Genomic DNA, 21,958 nt, shown 5'->3' with positions numbered 1-21,958 from the left:
TTCGAGAGAATTTTTCTAGCGAGCCTTATGGAAACCGACAAAATTATTGTATTAATTCATAGAGTTAAGGAGTTATAATAACAATCTTCCACTTCAAAGAATGGTTGGAATTATGTACTGGTTCCAACGAAAAGTAAGCACCGTTATGTTGATGTGTCCGAGCATCTCTTAAAACATTATTTCGTTAATTAAATTACCAACATCATCGCATTGCACACCGCAATGGAATGTTGATCGTCTGCATTCCTTTTTGGTTCACTTGCTGATGCACCTCAGCACAAAAGAAGTGTTCCTCTAGATCAGTTGTGCACCCCTTCTGGAGCATACAATTTATTGCACCCATCTTTACTCTTCATTCTTTCCTTTCCTCCCACTGATCATTAGATTGCACAAAAACCCCACTAACGAGAACTTATGTTCATAATAATAATAATAATAATAATAATAATAATAATAATAATAATAATAATAATAATAATAATAATATTTTTTCCGGGGATTTCGTGGAACTCAGAAGTATAAGAAGGTGCCGGTGTGAATGGGTTGACAGGGAAATGATAAGAGCATAAGTTAAAGCACTAAATTTGGTAATGTTACTTCTTTCCTTTTCTTCTGATTTTAAAATTTGATATATAATCTGAATAAACAACAACAATATTTCGTCAGCTTGGGTAACAACAGCGGACTATAAGTCCAAAAATCAGATACAATACAGAAAATTATTGACACAATAGTTTACAAGGTATGAACAGTGTATCTGAAGATACACTATTTTACAAGAGCAGATTTGTTCCACTCACTTAAATTCTTGGAGACAACTCCGAAAGGTTACTGTAGTCCAGCCTCTAAGAGGCACTAGCTTCTAACAAAAGTATGTCTTACAACTTTCAAAAAATACTGTGTTAGCAGTCACTTCTGCTCAACAGTGTGTTACACACTCGTTTATCAACAATGTCACTTTAAACCGGGACAGTGAGTGCCCATACTAAATGGCCATAATGTGAAATTAAAAGGTTTAAGACGATCGGCCATGAACAAAAGGCTAGAAGGCGAAACACTTGCACTCCTTTTAGAAAAACGCTTAAGATCCTACATGGGCTTATGGCCCGACGTTGCAGAGGCTAAGCCTATACTACAGAGGGGTGACTAAACGAAAAATATTAAATGCCGAAGGCGAGTGAAGAATTTAGAGGCTTAGAAAATTCCATTCACCCCATAGCAAGTTGAATGGAAGTCAACAGAGGGTGAACACTCTTCGTTCCCTTAATTTACATATATCCTCAGACTTGCCGAAAATTTACATTTAAACACTGACTTTAGAACTTTACATTAATAAAAGAAGGTTGAAAACTTCCCCTCAAGTTATCTGCTGGAGCTATCACATGTTAATAAATTTCTGCATTACTTTAGTAGTTGGGCCTTCCAAACGATGGTAGGCAGCCCCTGCCTCCTTGTAAGGACGCACTCACTAGACCGGAGCGATGAAGATGACAATACGGCCCTAAAGCGCCCAGCTTTTATAGCATCCCAGCGGGGAAGATTCCAGAACTTTCTTGTGATAGGCAGAATGCCTGTACACACCCCCAATTTTAATTGGATAGAGAGATATACACAAAATTCTTGATTGGTTATTAACTTAAGGAAGAAGGAAGCCGTAGGAGTATTGGCAACAAGATACATTAACAAAAATAATAATAATAATAATCTACGAAAAATCAAGTTTTGCCAACTTCAAAAAATTGAAATTCCCTTCAGAATTAATTGTCCTTAATCCCGCCAGAGGGGGCACATAGGCCGATGGTAGAGACATCTCAAGGTTAAAGGTCCACGTACCTTGAGTTACATTAGTTCCAGATTCTCCACACAGATGGCCTTCTAGAAGGCGCGCAGTTCAACGGAACGGAGGTGTACCCCTGGTATAATAATAATAATAATAATAATAATAATAATAATAATAATAATAATAATAATAATAATAATAATAATGGGATGAATGCCCTCATATTAGACTGTCTAACCTCCACAGATGACGTCGTTCTGATAATAGACAACCCTCACACAGCCGTGGAGCAAGTTGCGCCAAAACAGGATTAAGAATTTCCTTTCAAACAACAGCATTCATAGACTCAGACAAAGCAGATGACGCTGACATAACTGTAACCCAGTTTGGGGACATCCATCGCCTTCATAAATTTAAAAGCCTGGGAGGTATTCTCACTCACGATGGGAAGGAAAAATCTATATAAATAAAATTGTTCGTGTCTGTTTGTTTGTCTGTCTGTTTGTTCCACCATCACGTCGAAACGGCTGGATAGATCTCAGCCAAACTCCATATTTAGAGTATAGGCTACTCATCCCGGGGAAGGTTTCGATATGCATATCATTTTAAAATCTTTGAATACACGGGGGGTTTATAGGAAAACCAGAATGGTTTTTCCACCATCACGTCGAAACGGCTGGATAGATCTCAACCAAATTTCATATTTAGAGTATACTCATCCCGGGGAAGGTTTCGATATGCATATCATTTAAAAATCTTTGAACAGATGGGGGTTTATAGGAAAACCAGAATGGTTTTTCCACCATCACGTCGAAACGGCTGGATAGATCTAAACCAAACTTATGAGAAGCTATCCTGGCTGAAAATTGATCAACTAAGGAATTTACATACTGCGACACTAATTTTCCGACTTCTGAACGAATCTACACCTGAATACCTATCCTCACATGAAGTTACATTTCATCTTTCCATGAACATAATACCAGATCCACTTCTACCCTTATGATACCTGTTAATCATTCATCTGTATACAGCCACTCTTTCCAAGTGTCTGGGGCAAGGCTATGGAACACACTCCCTGTCAGTATACGTAATAGCACTTCAACAGTCTCATTTAAACGGTCTTGTCGAGATTTCCTCTTAAATACGTGACCAGCTTGTATGAATGTTAGTGTGTATGAGTGCAATTATGATTTAGAACTATTGTTAGGTGATGTAGATGAAGATAGGCTAGATAATATTAATCATTAAAAATAACAATTATAATCTACTATAATATTACTCCATAAATTTAAGTAGCTCCTAGGTTCTGCTAATGTTATTTTCCTAAGTATGTGATTATGTACTGTACGTAGTGGTTAAGTGTAAGAGAGGGCCGTGAGCCCTAACTTCGCCACATACAAAGGCATAAAATAAATAATAATAAATAAATAAATAATATTTAGAGTATACTCCTCCCGGGGAAGGTTTCGATATGCATATCATTTTAAAATCCTTGAATACACGGGGGGTTTATAGGAAAAGCAGAATGGTTTTTCCACCATCACGTCGAAACGGCTCGATAGATCTCAACCAAATTTCATATTTAGAGTATACTCATCCCGGGGAAGGTTTCGATATGCATATCATTTATAAATCTTTGAATAGATGGGGGTTTATAGGAAAACCAGAATGGTTTTTCCACCATCACGTCGAAACGGCTGGATAGATCTCAACCAAACTTCATATTTAGAGTATACTCCTCCCGGGGAAGGTTTCGATATGCATATCATTTTAAAATCTTTGAATACACGGGGGGTTTATAGGAAAACCAGAATGGTTTTTCCACCATCACGTCGAAACGGCTGGATAGATCTCAACCAAATTTCATATTTAGAGTATACTCATCCCGGGGAAGGTTTCGATATGCATATCATTTTAAAATATTTGAATACACGGGGGGTTTATAGGAAAACCAGAATGGTTTTTCCACCATCACGTCGAAACGGCTAGGTAGATCTCAACCAAACTCCATATTTAGACTATACTCCTCCCGGGGAAGGTTTTGGTATGCATATCATTTTAAAATCATTGAATACACGGGGGTTTATAGGAAAACCAGAATGGTTATTCCACCATCACGTCGAAACGGCTGGATAGATCTCAACCAAATTTCATATTTAGAGTATACTCATCCCGGGGAAGGTTTCGATATGCATATCATTTTAAAATCTTTGAATACACGGGGGGTTTATAGGAAAACCAGAATGGTTTTTCCACCATCACGTCGAAACGGCTGGATAGATCTCAACCAAACTTCATATTTAGAGTATACTCCTCCCGGGGAAGGTTTCGATATGCATATCATTTTAAAATCTTTGAATATACGGGGGGTTTATAGGAAAACCAGAATGGTTTTTCCACCATCACGTCGAAACGGCTGGATAGATCTCAACCAAATTTCATATTTAAAGTATACTCATCCCGGGGAATGTTTCGATATGCATATCATTTTAAAATCTTTGAATACACGGGGGGTTTATAGGAAAAGCAGAATGGTTTTTCCACCATCACGTCGAAACGGCTCGATAGATCTCAACTAAACTTCATATTTAGAGTATACTCATCCCGGGGAAGGTTTCAATATGCATATCATTTTAAAATCTTTGAATAGACGGGGTGTTTATAGGAAAACCAGAATGGTTTTCCTCCATTTTTTCTTATACTATTGATTTTCTGTAAACTTCGTTTACCGTACGTGAAACGTCTCTTCATTATAAACAACTTTCGTTATGTTCATAATTTACCTTACTCTTTACATGACGGAGAAATTTACAATTTTCTGCTGGTACCATGCTTTGCATTGACTGACCGACAGACCGACAACGAACCTACAGGTTACCATGGCAACGTCTCTGACTGCATGCCAGCAGGTAAGTAACGTATTGCCATTTTCCTCATTATGCCTTTAAATTCGTGGTTGTTCCTTGGGTAGAATGCAAGAGAGGCGTCAATCGGCCTATCTGCGGGATATTGGCGGAATATCGTTGGATGTTATAACCGCCTTCGAATTGATTAAGTAATCACACCATTAGTCATCTTCTTATTATTTGTTTACCTAGGAATCAATGGACCTAAATTTCTCCTCTGTTACCGTTTTATTATATCCATAACTCACACTAGCATAATTTATTGAGGGGCATTTGATTTTCCAATACATTAACTTGGCATTTACATATTTGTCGTTATCCGGCTGTCCTCAGTTATAATCCATTTTCTATTACTTTCAACTTTCTTAACTGTATTATTTTCTTCCTTAATTACGCCGTATGTACGCGAGTGCTACAAACTACTGGATGTATTTCCACCAATACTCATATTTAGAATACACCTGTCCTTGATAGGTTTTAGGGCAAATATTGTTTCTAAATCCCTGGACTGACTGGGGGTTTATACGAAACCGAAACAGTGATTTTGCACTTCCACAAAATATACGCAACCAACGTTAATTTAAATCTACCTGCCTTGGTAGAAATTAATTTCTAAACCTTTTTTCTCATGTGCATCATTTCGATACGAGGATTAATAAGGGAGATATCATTAACGGACCGTTTTTTTGTACAAGTCCCATCGGACTTAACTCACGAGCGGGTGCGTGTAAAGCGTATTCCTTACAACTTGAAAACTACTGAAGACATTCGAACCAAAATTCATATTTAGCATCCACCTGTCCAAAGGTAGGTTTTAAACGTAAATAACATTTCATGTTCCGGAATGGACTGGCGGTTTATAGGGAACCGAAATGGTGATTTTACTCTTCCACAATATATACAGAACAAGACCAACCTGACTGGAAATCGACCAAACGTGATGGAATTCCACCTCTAATCCTTTTTTTCATGTGCATTTTTTCGTCAGGAGGATTAATAAGGGAGATATCATGAATGGTCACTTTTGCAGGTTAAGCCCAGCGGACATAGCCAAAAAGGTGTTTTACATGGAGCAGATTCCTTATCTATATAAATCAAATCGTAACGACTGTGTGCCTCTACACTGACTATTTTGGCGAAATTTTCGTACAGCTTTCCGTTTAAGGGGTAATAATGATCATCTGCATAATTTTTGGTTTAGTTTCCTGAAAGTCCTAATTTTTACCCGCCTCGCCCAAAATCCAGATTGCGGCATAATCTGCCAGAAGAAAAAGAAGATAATTGAAATTTGACAAAATTATACGTTTTAGCCTGTAACGAACGGAAAACATTCAAGATCATTAAATTTTTCACTTTTTATCCCCGAAGAATATCGAAATATGCAGGCAATTTTAATGATGGTGCAGACCATCGGATATTCCTATCACATAACAGATTGCACAATCTCCGTTCAATTTGGAATGATCTACAACCTTGGTCTTATGACTTTTTGCCGTATCTGTATCCCTTTTACGTTTGATTTTTCTCTATTAATGGATGTTAAGTCAATTTGGAATTTTCACATGCATAATTCATACCTTCGATTACTTATATGAAATACAGAATCATCAAACTCGTCACGAAAATTGGCCCACCCAGTAGCCATATATGAGCCAAATGCTATGTATGCAGCTGTCACATAATTATCCGAAAAGTAATGTAATGTGAGATAATCTTACAAGAACGTTACCCTGTTCCACGTTTCTAACTCAGTCTGACCCAAGAATAGATGACATATCATAGGACCAGCCATTTAGGCCACTAAATCCGGCGTGTCTTATGGTATAATCCTTTTGTCGATATGACGTACGTTTAGTAGCAGTTAATCTGTAAATGAAGGTCTTCAATATTGTAAACACGCATATACTTTCGTATGTCGATCTATATATATTCACTGATGTCGATTTGTAGCGATCGAGAAAGGGTGGGTCTGCTATTGTAATCAGTACTCCCCACACCGACTTTGACTGGCAGTAGGAAAGGGTTCCTTCTCCAACTCATGTGTAACTGTCATTAGTAAGGAAGGTCTACAATTGTAATGAATAGTTCACTTCTCGATTTGACTTGCAGAAGGCAAGTGAGCATGCAGTTTTCTTTAAAACTCCCCTACCCGATTGTGTTTGGCAGTAGGCAAGGGTGCCCGCCATTATAAAGAAATGTCCTCATCTAAAATGTGACTGGCATTAGGTATAGTGGCCTGCTATTTTGATGGAAACTCACCAGCTTGGTGTGACTGGCAGTAAGCTGGCTGGCAGTAGGAAAATGGGCCTGGCATTATAATGATAACTGCACAACTCTATTTCGAGTGATAGTAGGGTAATTGCCTGCCATTATAATAGAAACTCCTCAACTGTAATCTGTCTGGAAGTAGGAAAGGGGGGCTGCCATTTTAACGAAAACTCCCCAAATCGATTCTGTCCGCGTAGTAGGCAATGGGGCCTGCAATTATAATGTAAACTTCCTAACTCGACTGTGAATGGCAGTAGGCAAGTGAGCCTGCCGTTATATCACAAATCCATAACAAACACTTTACATTGGAAACAACGTGCGGGGACCTCCCCATGCTCTTTCTCGGATAACGCTAAGAGACATGCAATTTTAAAACAATCTTATTTACTGCATGCACACTATTTACTTCGATATTCGAATACAATGTAGAATACCGTAGCGAAGCACGGGTACATTCGCTAGTAGGCAATAAAAGTGAGTGTGAGGAGGATGGAGATGACCTTCAGACTATGCCATGACACATACAAGTCCAAGTCCATTTCCATTCAAGCCAAATTAAGACATTACTGGAGAGTGTTCAGAATGGAACGCCTTTGTGGAGCAGAAACACTTACAAAGGTGGCAGACTTAGACCTTGAAAAAAGTTCCTTCGAAACATCTTAAGTCCAAAGAAGTTGCAAAATGACCAACATACTTTCCGTTTGAGATCAAATCAGGAACGCGATAAAACAATCGAAAAAATTACCACGACAATGAGGAAATGAAAGCTGACCTTTTATGGACACATTAAAAGATTGAATCAAGAGATGCTGGTCAACATAATACTCCTTCTAAAAGAAAAGTGGGAAAAACAGCCTGGGTAGCTTACCCAAGTGCACAAAGACTTGCAGAAGTGGGTTTCGAGGAGGAAGAGATACAGGACAGAATAACATTTATAGAAAAAACATTGCGAGAGTGAGGGATGCACCCGAAAAGTCACTGGCCAAGCCACGGAACACATCGGCGGAAGGAAGAGAAGGGAGAAGCCAAAGACTTAATGATCTTTTAGCGAGAGTGCAAAGAGAGGCGCATTAGTCTACGAGACAGAAGAATATGTAGATTGTGTAAACATGGCCCACAGATGGCCGTATCATGAATGAATGAATAATAGTAATAATATAGTGGTCTGTGACAACAAATGATTCTAGTTAAAACTTCTATGAATGCTCTTAGTGCTTTCTTAGGAATTGTAACGTGCTTTTCTGCGCATATTTTACATTCACGTTCAATTGTTGCTCGTGACACTTAAAGAAGTCGACAGATTAACTCACATGCTGTGATTTTTTTGTGGAAGTGTCTTGAAAAGTTTTGCAGGTTTCAAACTATCGTTGGTAAACTAAACAAAGAACCCACCCTGGCCGTTCCTGGTCATTCACAACAATGTTAGTGAAACCTAATTTTATAATCGTCGTGATATTTGCGCATTTTTGTTTTTGTCGAATAGTTCACCTTACCGGGAAGCCTCCGTGGCTCAGGCGGCAGCGCGTCGGCCTCTCGCCGCTGGATTCCGTGGTTCAAATCCTGGTCACTCCATGTGAGATTTGTGCTGGACAAAGCGGAGGAGGGACAGATTGATCTCCGGGTACTCCAGTTTTTCTTGTTATCTTTCCTTCCAACAACACTCTCCAATATCATTTCATTTCATCTGTCAGTCATTAATCATTGCTACAGCGAAGTGCGAGAGATCTCAGCAGCCGGCACAATTCCTATCCTCGCCGCAAGATGGGGGATTCATTCATTCCATCCCTGACCAGGTCACTGACTGGAAAGCAGGTTGTAGGTTTTCATTTTCAGTTAACCTTACCGGCGAGAGCCGAAGCACATGTAGAAGATGAACATACAACTAAATTTGAATTCCGTTCTTTATTAGATATTTTCATGGGAGAACAGGTTCTCGTCGAATAACTTTCACTGGGTGGCGTTTTACTACTGGAAATAGCCACTTGTCCAGGATTATGACGATGCCCTTAAGCTACCCCTACTCAGAAGGCGCAGAAATCCGTCCGTAAAGCACAGCGTACTGTTCACTCGCACTGACTGTCAACGAGTTTCAGGCCGAGGTAGTGGCTGTATCATTGTCAATAAGCTACTGTACATTGGATGGAAGCTGGAGTCAAATGCGGTAGGCTCGGATCTGGGGTAATGCCTATGGTGAAAGACATGTGACGGCACCTAATTTCCGAACTCGTGCTGGCAGGGCTATTTGCCAGCCTTTCTGGTCAAAAGTTATGAAGTAGTAGTGTTATGCCGTGCAAGTACTGTATATTCGTTTTGAATAGGAGTGGAAGAGCTTCTTGTCTGGCTTACCGTAATGCAGATATGGGGCTTGGCAATAATTGTTCAAAAACGAGACGAAGTTCGTATCATATAAAATTCCGATCTTTGTCGCCCCCTCCCCCTCCATCCAAGGGGGTGCGAACGCACTTAGCGGACCGTTGCTCTAGATTCTTTTGCGTCCCTTTGGCGTAGTCATTGGCCTGACATTATAGTCTGGTCTGTGAAATACTTCTGATATTGCCCGGACCGGGCGAGTTGGCCGTGCTGTTACGGGCGCGCAGCTGTGAGCTTGCATCCGAGAGATAATGGGTTCGAACCCCACTGTCGGCAGAACTGAAGATGGTTTTCCGTGGTTTCCGATTTTCATACTGTGTGATTCTATTTCTGGCCTTGGCAGACGAGAAGAGTAACACTACCTATGAAATACTCTTCGTGATTGGAGATAACATGCTATTGGTTTTACGTCCAACTAACTACTTTTACGGATTGCGGAGATGCTGAGGTGCCGAAAATTTGTCCCGCAGTAGTTCTCTCACATGCCAGTAGATCTACTGACACGAAACCTTCGAATACCACCAGACTGAACCAGCTTGAGTACAGAATGCCAGCGCCCTACCGTCTGAGCTACTAAGCCCGGAATCATTAAATGAAGGTTACGGGATAAGTCAAGACACTACATCTCAATTAATCGACTTTATTATGTTCTTGTTTAAAATTATATTAAATTAATGGAATAATGGGCTGCATTAGAAAATATATCACGTGAGAAAAATCATGAAATGCAATTAATGTGAGCAGATATTGTTCCTCCTGCTACCCACTCATTAATAATAATAATAATAATAATAATAATAATAATAATAATAATAATAATAATAATAATAATGATGTCAATGGTTTTACGCTCTATTAATTACTTTTACCACTTTGAAGCGGCGATGAACCAGCAAATTTCATCCGCCGGAGTTCATTTGTACTTGCCCGTAAATTTACCGATACGAGGCTTGTGTATTTGAGCACATCTGGATTGAACCAGGATCGAACTCACCAACATGGGCCCAGGAAGCCAGAGTTATACCATCTTAGACCCTTACTGTCCGACTCGTTGGCTGAATAGTCAGCGGACTGGTCTTCGGTTCAGAGGGTCCCGGGTTCGATTCCAGGCCGGGTCGGAGATTTTAACCTTCATTGGTTAATTCCAATGGCCCGGAGGCTGGGTGTTTGTGCTGTCCCCAACATCCCTGCAACTCACACACCACGCATAACACTATCCTCCACCACAATAACACACAGTTACCTACACATGGCTGATGCTGCCCACCCTCATCGGAGGGTCTGCCTTACAAGGGCTGCACTAGGCTAGAAATAGCCACACGAAATTTAAAAAAAGTCCCTTACCGCTCATTATTATTATTATTATTATTATTATTATTATTATTATTATTATTATTATTATTATTATTATTATTAGCCAAGTTTCTTTTCATGGATTAACGTTAAATTTATTAAGGGTATTTTCTCTATAAACACAAAATAATATGAAAATACAAAGACTGATTGCTGTTTCGAATAATGAAGAAATAAAGACCAATTTCTGAATGAACCATTATATTAATATGCCAGTATTGATTCACTTGTGTGACAAGACCATGCGATGCTGAGTTAAGTCAAGAAAAACCTCTTGATGAGAAACAGAGTGATAGACATCCAGTGAAATGTTCACAGCGCTACTGGTATTTCTATTAGCTTAATCTTTTCAATTTTTTAGCGCAGTGGAGAGCTAAGGCACACGACTTAATTATTTCATATAAGTATACAGTGCTACTAATGACGTGCTCAACCAGTGAGAAACGCATACGGCAATGAAGTATATTAGCTTAATAATTAATTGTTCTAATTACGGCACTAATTGACCAGCTGATGAAAGGAACCCGCATAGCTCGTTGTCGGTACGAATATAGTAGCGGCGAAAGCTCTTTTTAGTGCTGATGAACTACACCACACTGGTAGAGTTCTTTATTAACCCAACTCCGCTGCATTTACCTAATTCGCTCTATCCGCATTAATTGTGTGAGTTTGGTCATACAGGGTAACTTGTTTTTCAAATCAGAACGTGATTAGCTTCAGCCCTGCTTGAATTTCTTTTATCAGCATCTTCCCTAAGTTTACACCACTTTACAAAACGACCAGTGTTTCCATCAAACATATTCTGTCTAAAACTCACATCTTTACGACGAAGAAGGTTAATTGTCTTAAGCTTTCTCATATAATTCTCCATTTATTTTCTTCTTCCACCACTTCTCCTATATCCTGGTAGGTTCATGGGTGCAAAATGTACACATTGTTCTGTTTTACGGCCAGATGCCCTTCCTGTTTCAGACGCTCTGTGAAAGTTAATTATTGTGCGTTTCTGCGGTGGTAGGTAAAGTGGTGTGTTGTTGTAAGATGAGGAGATGTGTGTTGTGACAAACACGAACACCCGGACCGCTAGTCAGAGGAATACCGAGCTCGATAGCTGCAGTCGCTTAAGTGCGGCCAGTATCCAGTATTCGGGAGATAGTGGGTTCGAACCCCACTGTCGGCAGCCCTGAAGATGGTTTCCCGTGGTTTCCCATTTTCACACCAGGCAAATGCTGGGGCTGTACCTTAATTAAGCCCACGGCCGCTTCCTTCCCGCTTCTAGCCCATTCCTGTCCCATCGTCGCCATAAGACCTACTGTGTCGGTGCGACGTAAAGACAATAGCAAAAAAAAGTCAGAGGAATGAACCAGACGTGGCCAAAATCCCCTACCCTTTGATAGGAGAACCCCGATGCTGACCATTCAGCCAAGGAGCCGAAAAAATAATCTTCATTAGTACAGTTTATTTGTTTATTTATTTATTTATTTATTTATTTATTTATTTATTTATTTATTTATTTATTTATTTATTTGTCCTTCGTACTTAACAGGACTCATTAGGGCCCCAAATACATTGTACCTAGACAGATTATTGGTACTGTACTTTCAAATATAAAGCTGTATTCGGTGTGCAGGGATGTATTCACCATTGTACTTTCCTGTGGTGGTTCATAGTATGACGTGTTATACCTAAATTAATATGTGTACTGTTCTCGCATTTTATCTCTGCCGCTGCGTGACCATTGCATTTTTAAGAAAGTTTAAAATCTAGTAGCTGTCAGCGTTTCTCTTCCAAGTTCCGAGTCCCACAATGTGGAGGAATGCTATATTAGTAATAAATGAACAGAAATATCCAGTTTCCGCCCTAATGAAATTAATCAGAGGCAGTTACAATTCCTCGTCCGGCTGGAAATCTAACTCGGAGACCTCAGCAATCGAGGAAAGCACACTGACCATGCGGCCGAAGAACCGGACAACATGGAAAACATTCATGATCGGTTTTATAGATGTATAACCCAATTAGCGCCTGCCAGGCGGTATAGGGGTAGAGTGCCTGCCTCTTATCTGGAGGCCTCGGGTTCGATTCCCGACCAGGTCAGGAATTTTTACCTGGATCTGAGGGCTGGCTAGAGATCCACTCAGCCTACGTGATTACAATTGAGGAGCTATATGACGGTGATATGGCAGCCCCGGTCTAGAAAGCCAACAATAACGGCCGAGAGGATTCGTCGTGCTGACCACACGACACCTCGTAATTTGTAGGCCTTCGGGCTGAGCAGCGGCGCTTAGTAGGCCATGACCCTTCGGGGCTGTTGCGCTATGGAGTTTGGTTTGGTTTATAACCCAATTAGTAAAACTGGCTCAAAAGGATGACAAAAAGACCCATGGCGCAACAGCCCGTGAAGGGCCTTGGCTTACCAGCGACCGCTGCTCAGCCCAAAGGCCTGCAGATTACGAGATGACGTGTGGTCAGCACGATAAATCCCCTTGGCTGTTATTCTTGGTTCTCCAGACCGGGGCCACGGTCTCACCGCCCGATAATTCCCCAATTCCAAGCATGCAGGCTGAGTGGGCGTCGAACAAGCCCTCAGATGCAGGTGAAAATCCCTAGTCTGGCCAGGAATCGAACCCGGGGCTTCCGGTTAAGAGGCAGGCACGCCAGCCCTACACTACGGGGCCGGCTCAAAAGAATGACACAAAATGAAATTATATTAACGGTACTGTATATTTGTACACACCATCTTCTTAAACTAAACAACAAACAAGGTTAAAGTCAGTTCACGCAACATTAAGTATTATTAATTATCGCATATATGTTAATTTTCATTTCTAGGGATGGGCAACATTTCTGTTTAACTGTGTAGTGCGGAAAGTGAACATAAACGTATGGAGAGGAGTTCTGAATTCCAGGCTCTGGTTATTACGAAAAGCACTGTTGGACTCACTGAACAGTCTACTGTATATAACTCACAGTAAAATGTGAGTTGTTATGTAAATCAGTTCTTACTACTGGGTTGTTAAGTACTGTCGTTGACATTCATGTAATACAGCGAGCATTAAAATTGAGGGGTGATAGGAAGACCAATTTTCCAATTGTTGCATTTATAATTTTGCGTTAAATTTTCATTTCACCAGATTTTCTTCGATATTCTAAATTTTTCATGTTCATTTTAGTCAGAATACCGTAATTTAACGCCCTTCCATCTTCTTAAACTATCTACCACTGGGCTTAATATAGGGTTGCGATAGCCCTATGATGAAGTAACTAGCTCTCATCTACGTGGACCGGGCTGAGTGGCTCAGACGGTTGAGGCGCTGGCCTTCTGACCCCAACTTGGCAGTTTCGATCCTGGCTCAGTCCGATGGTATTTGCAGGTACTCAAATACGTCAGACAGTAGATTTACTGGAACGTTAAAGAACTCCTGTGGGACAAAATTCTGGCACCTCGGCGTCTCTAAAAACCGAAAAAGTCGTTAGTGGGATGCAAAAGCAAGTAACATTATTGTCATCTAAGTGTTTATGATTCAATTTGCACTAGACTGGTGATAGAAGTTTTTATTTTATTTTATGAAAGGGTCATGTTGCGAGGTAAGATTAGGGTTCCGATACTTATAGTCCCAATATTAATGGTTATAAACCTCCTGGATTGCTTACTAAAGAAAACATTATAGGCCTACTTTGTTTTAAGAACTTGGCAAGTTTTCAAGTACCGAGCTCGATAGCTGCAGTCGCTTAAGTGCGGCCAGTATCCAGTATTCGGGAGATAGTAGGTTCGAAACCCACTGTCGGCAGCCCTGAAAATGGTTTTCCGTGGTTTCCCATTTTCACACCAGGCCGATGCTGGGGCTGAACCTTAATTAAGGCCACGGCCGCTTCCTTCCCGCGCCTAGCCCTTCCCTGTCCCATCGTCGCCATAAGACCTATCTGTGTCGGTGCGACGTAAAGCAACTAGCAAAGTTTTCAAGTAACAAGCCGTGTGTTTTAAATATATTCATTAACACTCTTCAGTAGGGAAATATTTTTATCTTTGGGCTATTTGGAAATAATTCAGAAGAAATGATATCATAAATCATAAATGCGTCCTATTTTCCATAACTTTACGTCATTCTAGAATAGATCCTGGAATTTAGCCCTTCATTTAGCGAGAAAATTACCGATGCATATTCCTTTCTCATGAGAAAAAGAGAAGCATGGACTTTCTACTTCTCAAGTACTGCTTAAAGTTGGGCATCTGTTGGGGGGGAATACGCGAAGAATCTCTCTATGCAAACAAGGTCGGAATCTGGAGATGCGAGATGTGGAACTTGTCAACGCCTTTCCCCTCATCGTCATCCTCATGTGATAATTGGCTGCAGGGATCATAAAGTGTGATGAATGTGGAGTAATTAGAGCTGATTGGGAGTCGAGAAGCCGCGCTTCCCCTCTTTAGTACGAGATGACATCACCAGGTGCCACCAGTAGCGCTCAACAGCTGTTAGCCCATTCATTCACATTCAAGACGATTTATCATGGAAAACGCATGATGGATGGCAAAAAATGAAGAGAAGCTTATAAAACACGAGTGTTAAAGAGTAGTCTTTTAAGAGCCGCTTCTGTTGATAACATGGCATAGTCAGTTTAATGTGGTGAGAAATATAACGTATTTATCAAAGAGACGAAAATATCCATGTTGCATGACGAAGCTGGGTGTAAAGAACCGACTCTCTACCTTCTCATCTTAGAGAAAGTTAGAGAAGTATTCAAGTAGAAAAGAATGGGGGTGGCTGCTAGGTAGAAGGGTAGAAGAATAAAAATCGAGTTTAAAAGAGATAACTTCTTGTCCTGTCTCTATCTTTCATGCCTCTTATTCGGAAATAAAATATGTAACGCTCCGTATTGGCCAATTGGTGGACCACCAAAATTCCTTCGAATATTCCCGTAGACTTCTTTTAAAATATCCAAACTAATTACAGATCACCTCTAATGATGGGCAAAATACTGACAATCCTACAATCATGCTAGAAGTGTAAGCAAGAAGTCATAGTACCGACACGCGGGTAGTACAATAAGTGAGGCAACTAGGGTTGCCAAATTCTATTAGAGCCAGATTGGACATCGTTTCAAAAGTAATACTGTGTTATTATTATTATTATTATTATTATTATTATTATTATTATTATTATTATGATACGAGGTATTGTCTAATTGTACAAAATATATATAAGTAGGCCCCATTGCTTACAGCTTACCTACCTTTCAGTAAAGGTGGGCCTACAGTAGGTAGATCTCTGGCCGGTATTGTTTGACGTCTTCACATAGAAGTAGTATCTTTCCCTATGAGTTCACAGGTTGAGAAATCTTCTCCACTGACGGATTTGATTAACGCAGTGGATTCTGTGATTTCATTCTGTAGTGAAAATGCTCAGTTCGGTTTCCACAGTCATTAAAATAGCATTCTCGTCTTGGTTTTTGTTACGGAGTTTTCCGTGGTAGTTAGAGGTGAAAGAAGGTGTTGGGATGAATAGGTCTCAACTTACGAAATTAAAGTTAATTTAAAATTTAACAAGGTTATATTTTCTTTTCAGGATCAAGAAATAACAAGTATAACAGGTATTCAGTTGCATATCAACCAATTAAGAATGTACAATTACAGTTTGCTACAGGATTTGGGCCTCGAGCCCCAGACTCACAATTCTTGAGCAATTAGCCCAACCTTACCCAAATACAAGGTTTGACAAAGGGGCGGAAAACCCCAATCATGCCCAGGAGCACTTGCTCCCAATTACCCAGTAAAGCCTGCTCGAGGTACACAGAAACCAAATTTAAGAAAGAGCAACCCGCTCTCAAAGTTCAAGCCCATCAAAGGCCACACCAAACTCCACCTTCAAGCTGTCCTCCGGACACATAAAAACAGGGGTAAAAATACCCAACCTACTGAGGCCTATTCAGTAAAGAAACAGGATAATGACATGGCCCCAAAATACCAACTTGAGTGGAGGCGTACTCTGCACTCCTAATACACTTTATTATCTGACCACGAGTGGCTGCGGGAACTGGATCGGCCAACAAGCCTTCGCTCACGGCCAACGGTGCTACAGAAGAGCCCGTGGTAGCAAAACTAGAGTAACAGTCTTATAGAGTCGAATTAACTTACGAAGTTATGTGCTTACACATAATACTAATGGGGATGCTGAAAATGACTGCTTTCATGTTCCACATTTTTGCGTATGAAATTGTCTATTAGGCTCTACACCTCTTAATTTACTTTGACAAATTAAATTGATCACATGGTGGATATCATCATTTATTTCGTCTGAAATTTATATAAGCGTTATATTTTAATACTAGCGAATGTACCCGTGCTTCGCTACGGTATTCTACATTGTATTCGAATATCGAAGTAAATAGTGTACATGCAGTAAATAAGATTATTTTAAAATTGCATGTCTCTTAGCGTTATCCGAGAAAGAGCATGAGGAGGTCCTCGTACGTTGTTTCCAATGTAAAGTGTTTGTAACGGATTTGTGATATAACGGCAGGCTCACTTGCCTACTGCCATTCACAATCGAGTTGGGAAGTTTACATTATAATTGCAGGCCCCATTGCCTACTACGCGGACAGAATCGATTTGGGGATTTTTCGTTAAAATGGCAGCCCCCTTTCCTACTTCCAGACAGATTACAGTTTTTATTATAATGGCAGGCAGTTACCCTACTATCACTCGAAATTGAGTTGTGCAGTTATCATTATAATGCCAGGCCCATTTTCCTACTGCCAGCCACCTTACTGCCAGTCACACCAAGTTGGCGAGTTTCCATCAAAATAGCAGGCCACTATGCCTAATGCCAGTCACATTTTAGATGAGGACATTTCTTTATAATGGCGGGCACCCTTGCCTACTGCCAAACACAATCGGGTAGGGGAGTTTTAAACAAAACTGCATGCTCACTTGCCTTCTGCAAGTCAAATCGAGAAGGGAACTATTCATTACAATTGTAGGCCTTCCTTACTAATGACAGTTACACAGGAGTTGGAGAAGGAACCCTTTCCTACTGCCAGTCAAAGTCGGTGTGGGGAGTACTGATTACAATAGCAGACCCACCCTTTCTCGATCGCTAAAAATCGACATCAGTAAATATATATAGATCGACATACGAAAGTATATGCGTGTTTACAATATTGAAGACCTTCATTTACAGATTAACTGCTACTAAACGTACGTCATATCGACAAAGGATTATACCATAAGACACGCCGGATTTAGTGGCCTAAATGGCTGGTCCTATGATATGTCATCTATTCATGGGTCAGATTGAGTTAGAAACGTGGAACAGGGTAAAGGTTTTGTAAGATTATCTCACATTACATTACTTTTCGGATAATTATGTGACAGCTACATACATAGCATTTGGCTCACATATGGCTACTGGGTGGGCCAATTTTCGTGAAGAGTTTGATGATTCTGTATTTCATATAAGTAGGCTAATTGAAAGTATGAATTTTGTATGTGAAAATTCCAAATTGACTTAACATCGATTAATAGAGAAAAATCCAACGTAAAAGGGATACAGATACGGCAAAAAGTCATAAGACCAAGATTGTAGATCATTCCAAATTGAGCGGAGATTGCGAAATCCGTGATGTGATAGGAATTTCCGAAGGTCTGCACCATCATTAAAATTGCCTGCATATTTCGATATTCTTCGCGGATAAAAAGTGAAAAATTTAATGATCTTGGATGTTTTCCGTTCGTTACAGGCTAAAACGTATAATTTTGTCAAATTTCAATTATTTTCTTTTTCTTCTGGCAGATTATGCCGCAATCTGGATTTTGGGCGAGGCGGGTAAAAATTAGGACTTTCAGGAAACTAAACCAAAAATTATGGAGATGGTCATTATTACCCCTTAAACGGAAAGCTGTACGAAAATTTCGCCAAAATAGTCAGTGTAGAGGCACACAGTCGTTACGATTTAATATATATAGATAAGGAATCTGCTCCATGTAAAACACTTTTTTGGCTATGTCCGCTGGACTTAACCTGCAAAAGTGACCATTCATGATATCTCCCTTATTAATCTTCGTGACGAAAAAATGCACATGAAAAAAAAAGGTTTAGAGGTGGAATTCCATCACGTTTGGTCGATTTCCAGTCAGGTCGGTCTTGTTCTGTATATATTGTGGAAGAGTAAAATCACCATTTCGGTTCCCTATAAACCGCCAGTCCATTCCGGAACATGAAATGTTATTTACGTTTAAAACCTACCTTTGGACAGGTGGATGCTAAATATAAAGTTTGGTTCGAATGTCTTCAGTAGTTTTCAAGTTGTAAGGAATACGCTTTACACGCACCCGCTCGTGAGTTAAGTCCGATGGGACTTGTACAGAAAAACGGTCCGTTAATGATATCTCCCTTATTAATCCTCGTATCGAAATGATGCACATGAGAAAAAAGGTTTAGAAATTAATTTCTACCAAGGTAGGTAGATTTCCTTTAAGTTTGGTTGTGTATATTTTGTGGAAGTGGAAAATCACTGTTTCGGTTTCGTATAAACCCGCAGTCAGTTCAGGGATTTAGAAACAATATTTTCCCAAAAACCTATCAAGGACAGGTGTATTCTAAATATGAGTCTTGGTGGAAATACATCCAGTAGTTTGTAGCACTCGCGTACATACGGCGTAATTAAGGAAGAAAATAATACAGTTAAGAAAGTTGAAAGTAATAGAAAATGGATTATAACTTAGGACAGCCAGATGACGACAAATATGTAAAGGCGAAGTGAATGTATTGGAAAATCAAATGCCCCTCAATAAATTATGCTAGTGTGAGTTATGGATATAATAAAGCGGTAACAGAGGAGAAATTTAGGTCCAGTGATTCTTAGATAAACAAATAATAAGAAGATGACTAATGGTGTTATTACTTAATCTATTCGAGGGCGGTTATAACATCCAACGATATTCCGCCAATATCCCGCAGATAGGCCTATTGACGCCTCTCTTGCCTTCTACCCAATGAATAACCACGAATTTAAAAGCATGATGAGGAAAATGGCAATACGTTACTTCCCTGCTGGCATGCAGTCAGAGACGTTGCCATGGTAACCTGTAGGTTCGTTGTCGGTCTATCGGTCACTCAATGAAGAGCATGATACCAGCGGAAAATTGTAAATTTCTCCGTCATGTGAAGAGTAAGGTAAATTATGAACATAACGAAAGTTGTTTATAATGAAGAGATGTTTCACGTACGGTAAACTAAGTTTACAGAAAATCAATAGTATAAGAAAAAATGGAGGAAAACCAGAATGGTTTTCCTATAAACCCCCCGTTTATTCAAAGATTTTAAAATAATATGCATATCGAAACCTTCCCCGGGATGAGTGAACTCTAAATATGAAGTTTGGTTGTGATCTGTCCGGCCGTTTCGACGTGATGGTGGAAATCCCATTCTAGTTTTCCTATAAACCCCCCGTCTATTCAAAGATTTTAAAATAATGTGCATATCGAAACCTTCCCCGGGATGAGTATACCCTAAATATGAAGTTTGGTTGAGATCTATCCAGCTGTTTTGAAGTGATGGTGGAAAAACCATTCATGTTTTCCTATAAACCCCCCGTGTATTCAAAGATTTTAAAATAATATGCATATCGAAACCTTCCCCGGGATGAGTGAACTCTAAATATGAAGTTTGGTTGTGATCTGTCCGGCCGTTTCGACGTGATGGTGGAAAACCCATTCTAGTTTTCCTATAAACCCCCCGTCTATTCAAAGATTTTAAAATAATGTGCATATCGAAACCTTCCCCGGGATGAGTATACTCTAAATATGAAGTTTGGTTGGGATCTCTCCAGCCGTTTCGAAGTGATGGTGGAACAGACTAACAGACAGACAAACAGACAAACAAACAGACACGAAACGTAAAAACCACCGATTCGGTCTTGAGTTGACCTAAAACGGATAAATATCTGAAAAATTGGCGAAACAAAAGAAATTACAGACAGCGGACCCCCTACAATTTTATTTATATAGATTTCCCAGAAATGATTGTAATTTGCTATTGAATGTTCCCTAATCTATTGTACCAGGAACTGTTCCAGCCCGGTACATTGTTTTATAGTTGCCGGAATATATTGAAAAGGGACGGCTATAATATGTGTTCGTATGTCCGATATCTTGTTCAAGCGCGATACGAAGCTCCTCGTGGCGAGCTGGACACGTCACGAGCAATGAACCTGCGGGTAACGTCGCTGCCACATGTGCGCCTCTCTCTCGAATGTACTGGAAGGAAAATTTCTAACTTTTTAGCCGATAAAGACACAGAAAGGAGACATACATCATCGTGTAGCTCATGTTCTGAATGTAAACATATGTCAATTTCAATAAAATCCATCACGGCATTCAATAGATATAAGCGAGAAAGGAATCACACTTCCCCCAGTGACGTGGCAAGCAGCCTTGGGTCGTACGGAATATAAGCAGCGGACCAGACCGTAGCAATTCAGTTCGCATTCTACACAGCTGGCTCGTATGTCAATCTGCACGCGACGAGTCGAACTCAATATTCATACTGCCGGACATCGTAATACTTAGATAATTTTGACGGCAAGTTGACACTTAGTTTCTTTGAATACCAGTGAATAACTTATAAATTGTTGGACTTGCAATTCGTCAGACATTCAAACTTAGGAAATTAACGTGTGTATCACATCAAAGTCATAAGACTTGTAATATTTCACCAATATTTGAACTTGACAAATATCTCAATTTTCGTGTGAATAACTATAACAAACTTGAAGTTGGCACGGCTCCATTAAATTGTAATGATCTTGAACTCAGAATATCGTGAGTGTAGGTCGCAACACATTGACTATTTTGAGTATTATCAGAGCCTAGAACACTTTAATTTGTGCCGAAAGACTGTTCGCGTATCGTCATAACAGTCTGTACCATTTAAAACAACCCGTATGGACAGACTGTATAATGAACTTCGTAATTCAGTGATATTGTGAAGTATAGAATTCATGCACGAATACTTGTAGAACTGTGATAGTGAGAAGGAACATTACGAGATATTACGAGAGAGAGCCATTTATTTATTCCTTACTGTGAAAGTGAGCCATGATAAACTGTGCTTCGAACGAAAGTTATTTTTGACAATACGAACAGTGTGCAGTAAGTGTCAATATGAACTGTGCAGGGAATTGTATTTTCTCATTATCGTGATTTACGATAATAGACAGTGCTCCGACGTATTTATCATCCAGTGAATGGTGATTGTTTATGAGACAGTGATAATTAGTTCTAACA

Source organism: Anabrus simplex, chromosome 2, assembly GCF_040414725.1.
Source record: "Anabrus simplex isolate iqAnaSimp1 chromosome 2, ASM4041472v1, whole genome shotgun sequence".
NCBI classification, from domain to species: domain Eukaryota; kingdom Metazoa; phylum Arthropoda; class Insecta; order Orthoptera; family Tettigoniidae; genus Anabrus; species Anabrus simplex.
Note: the sequence above shows the minus strand (reverse complement) of the source record.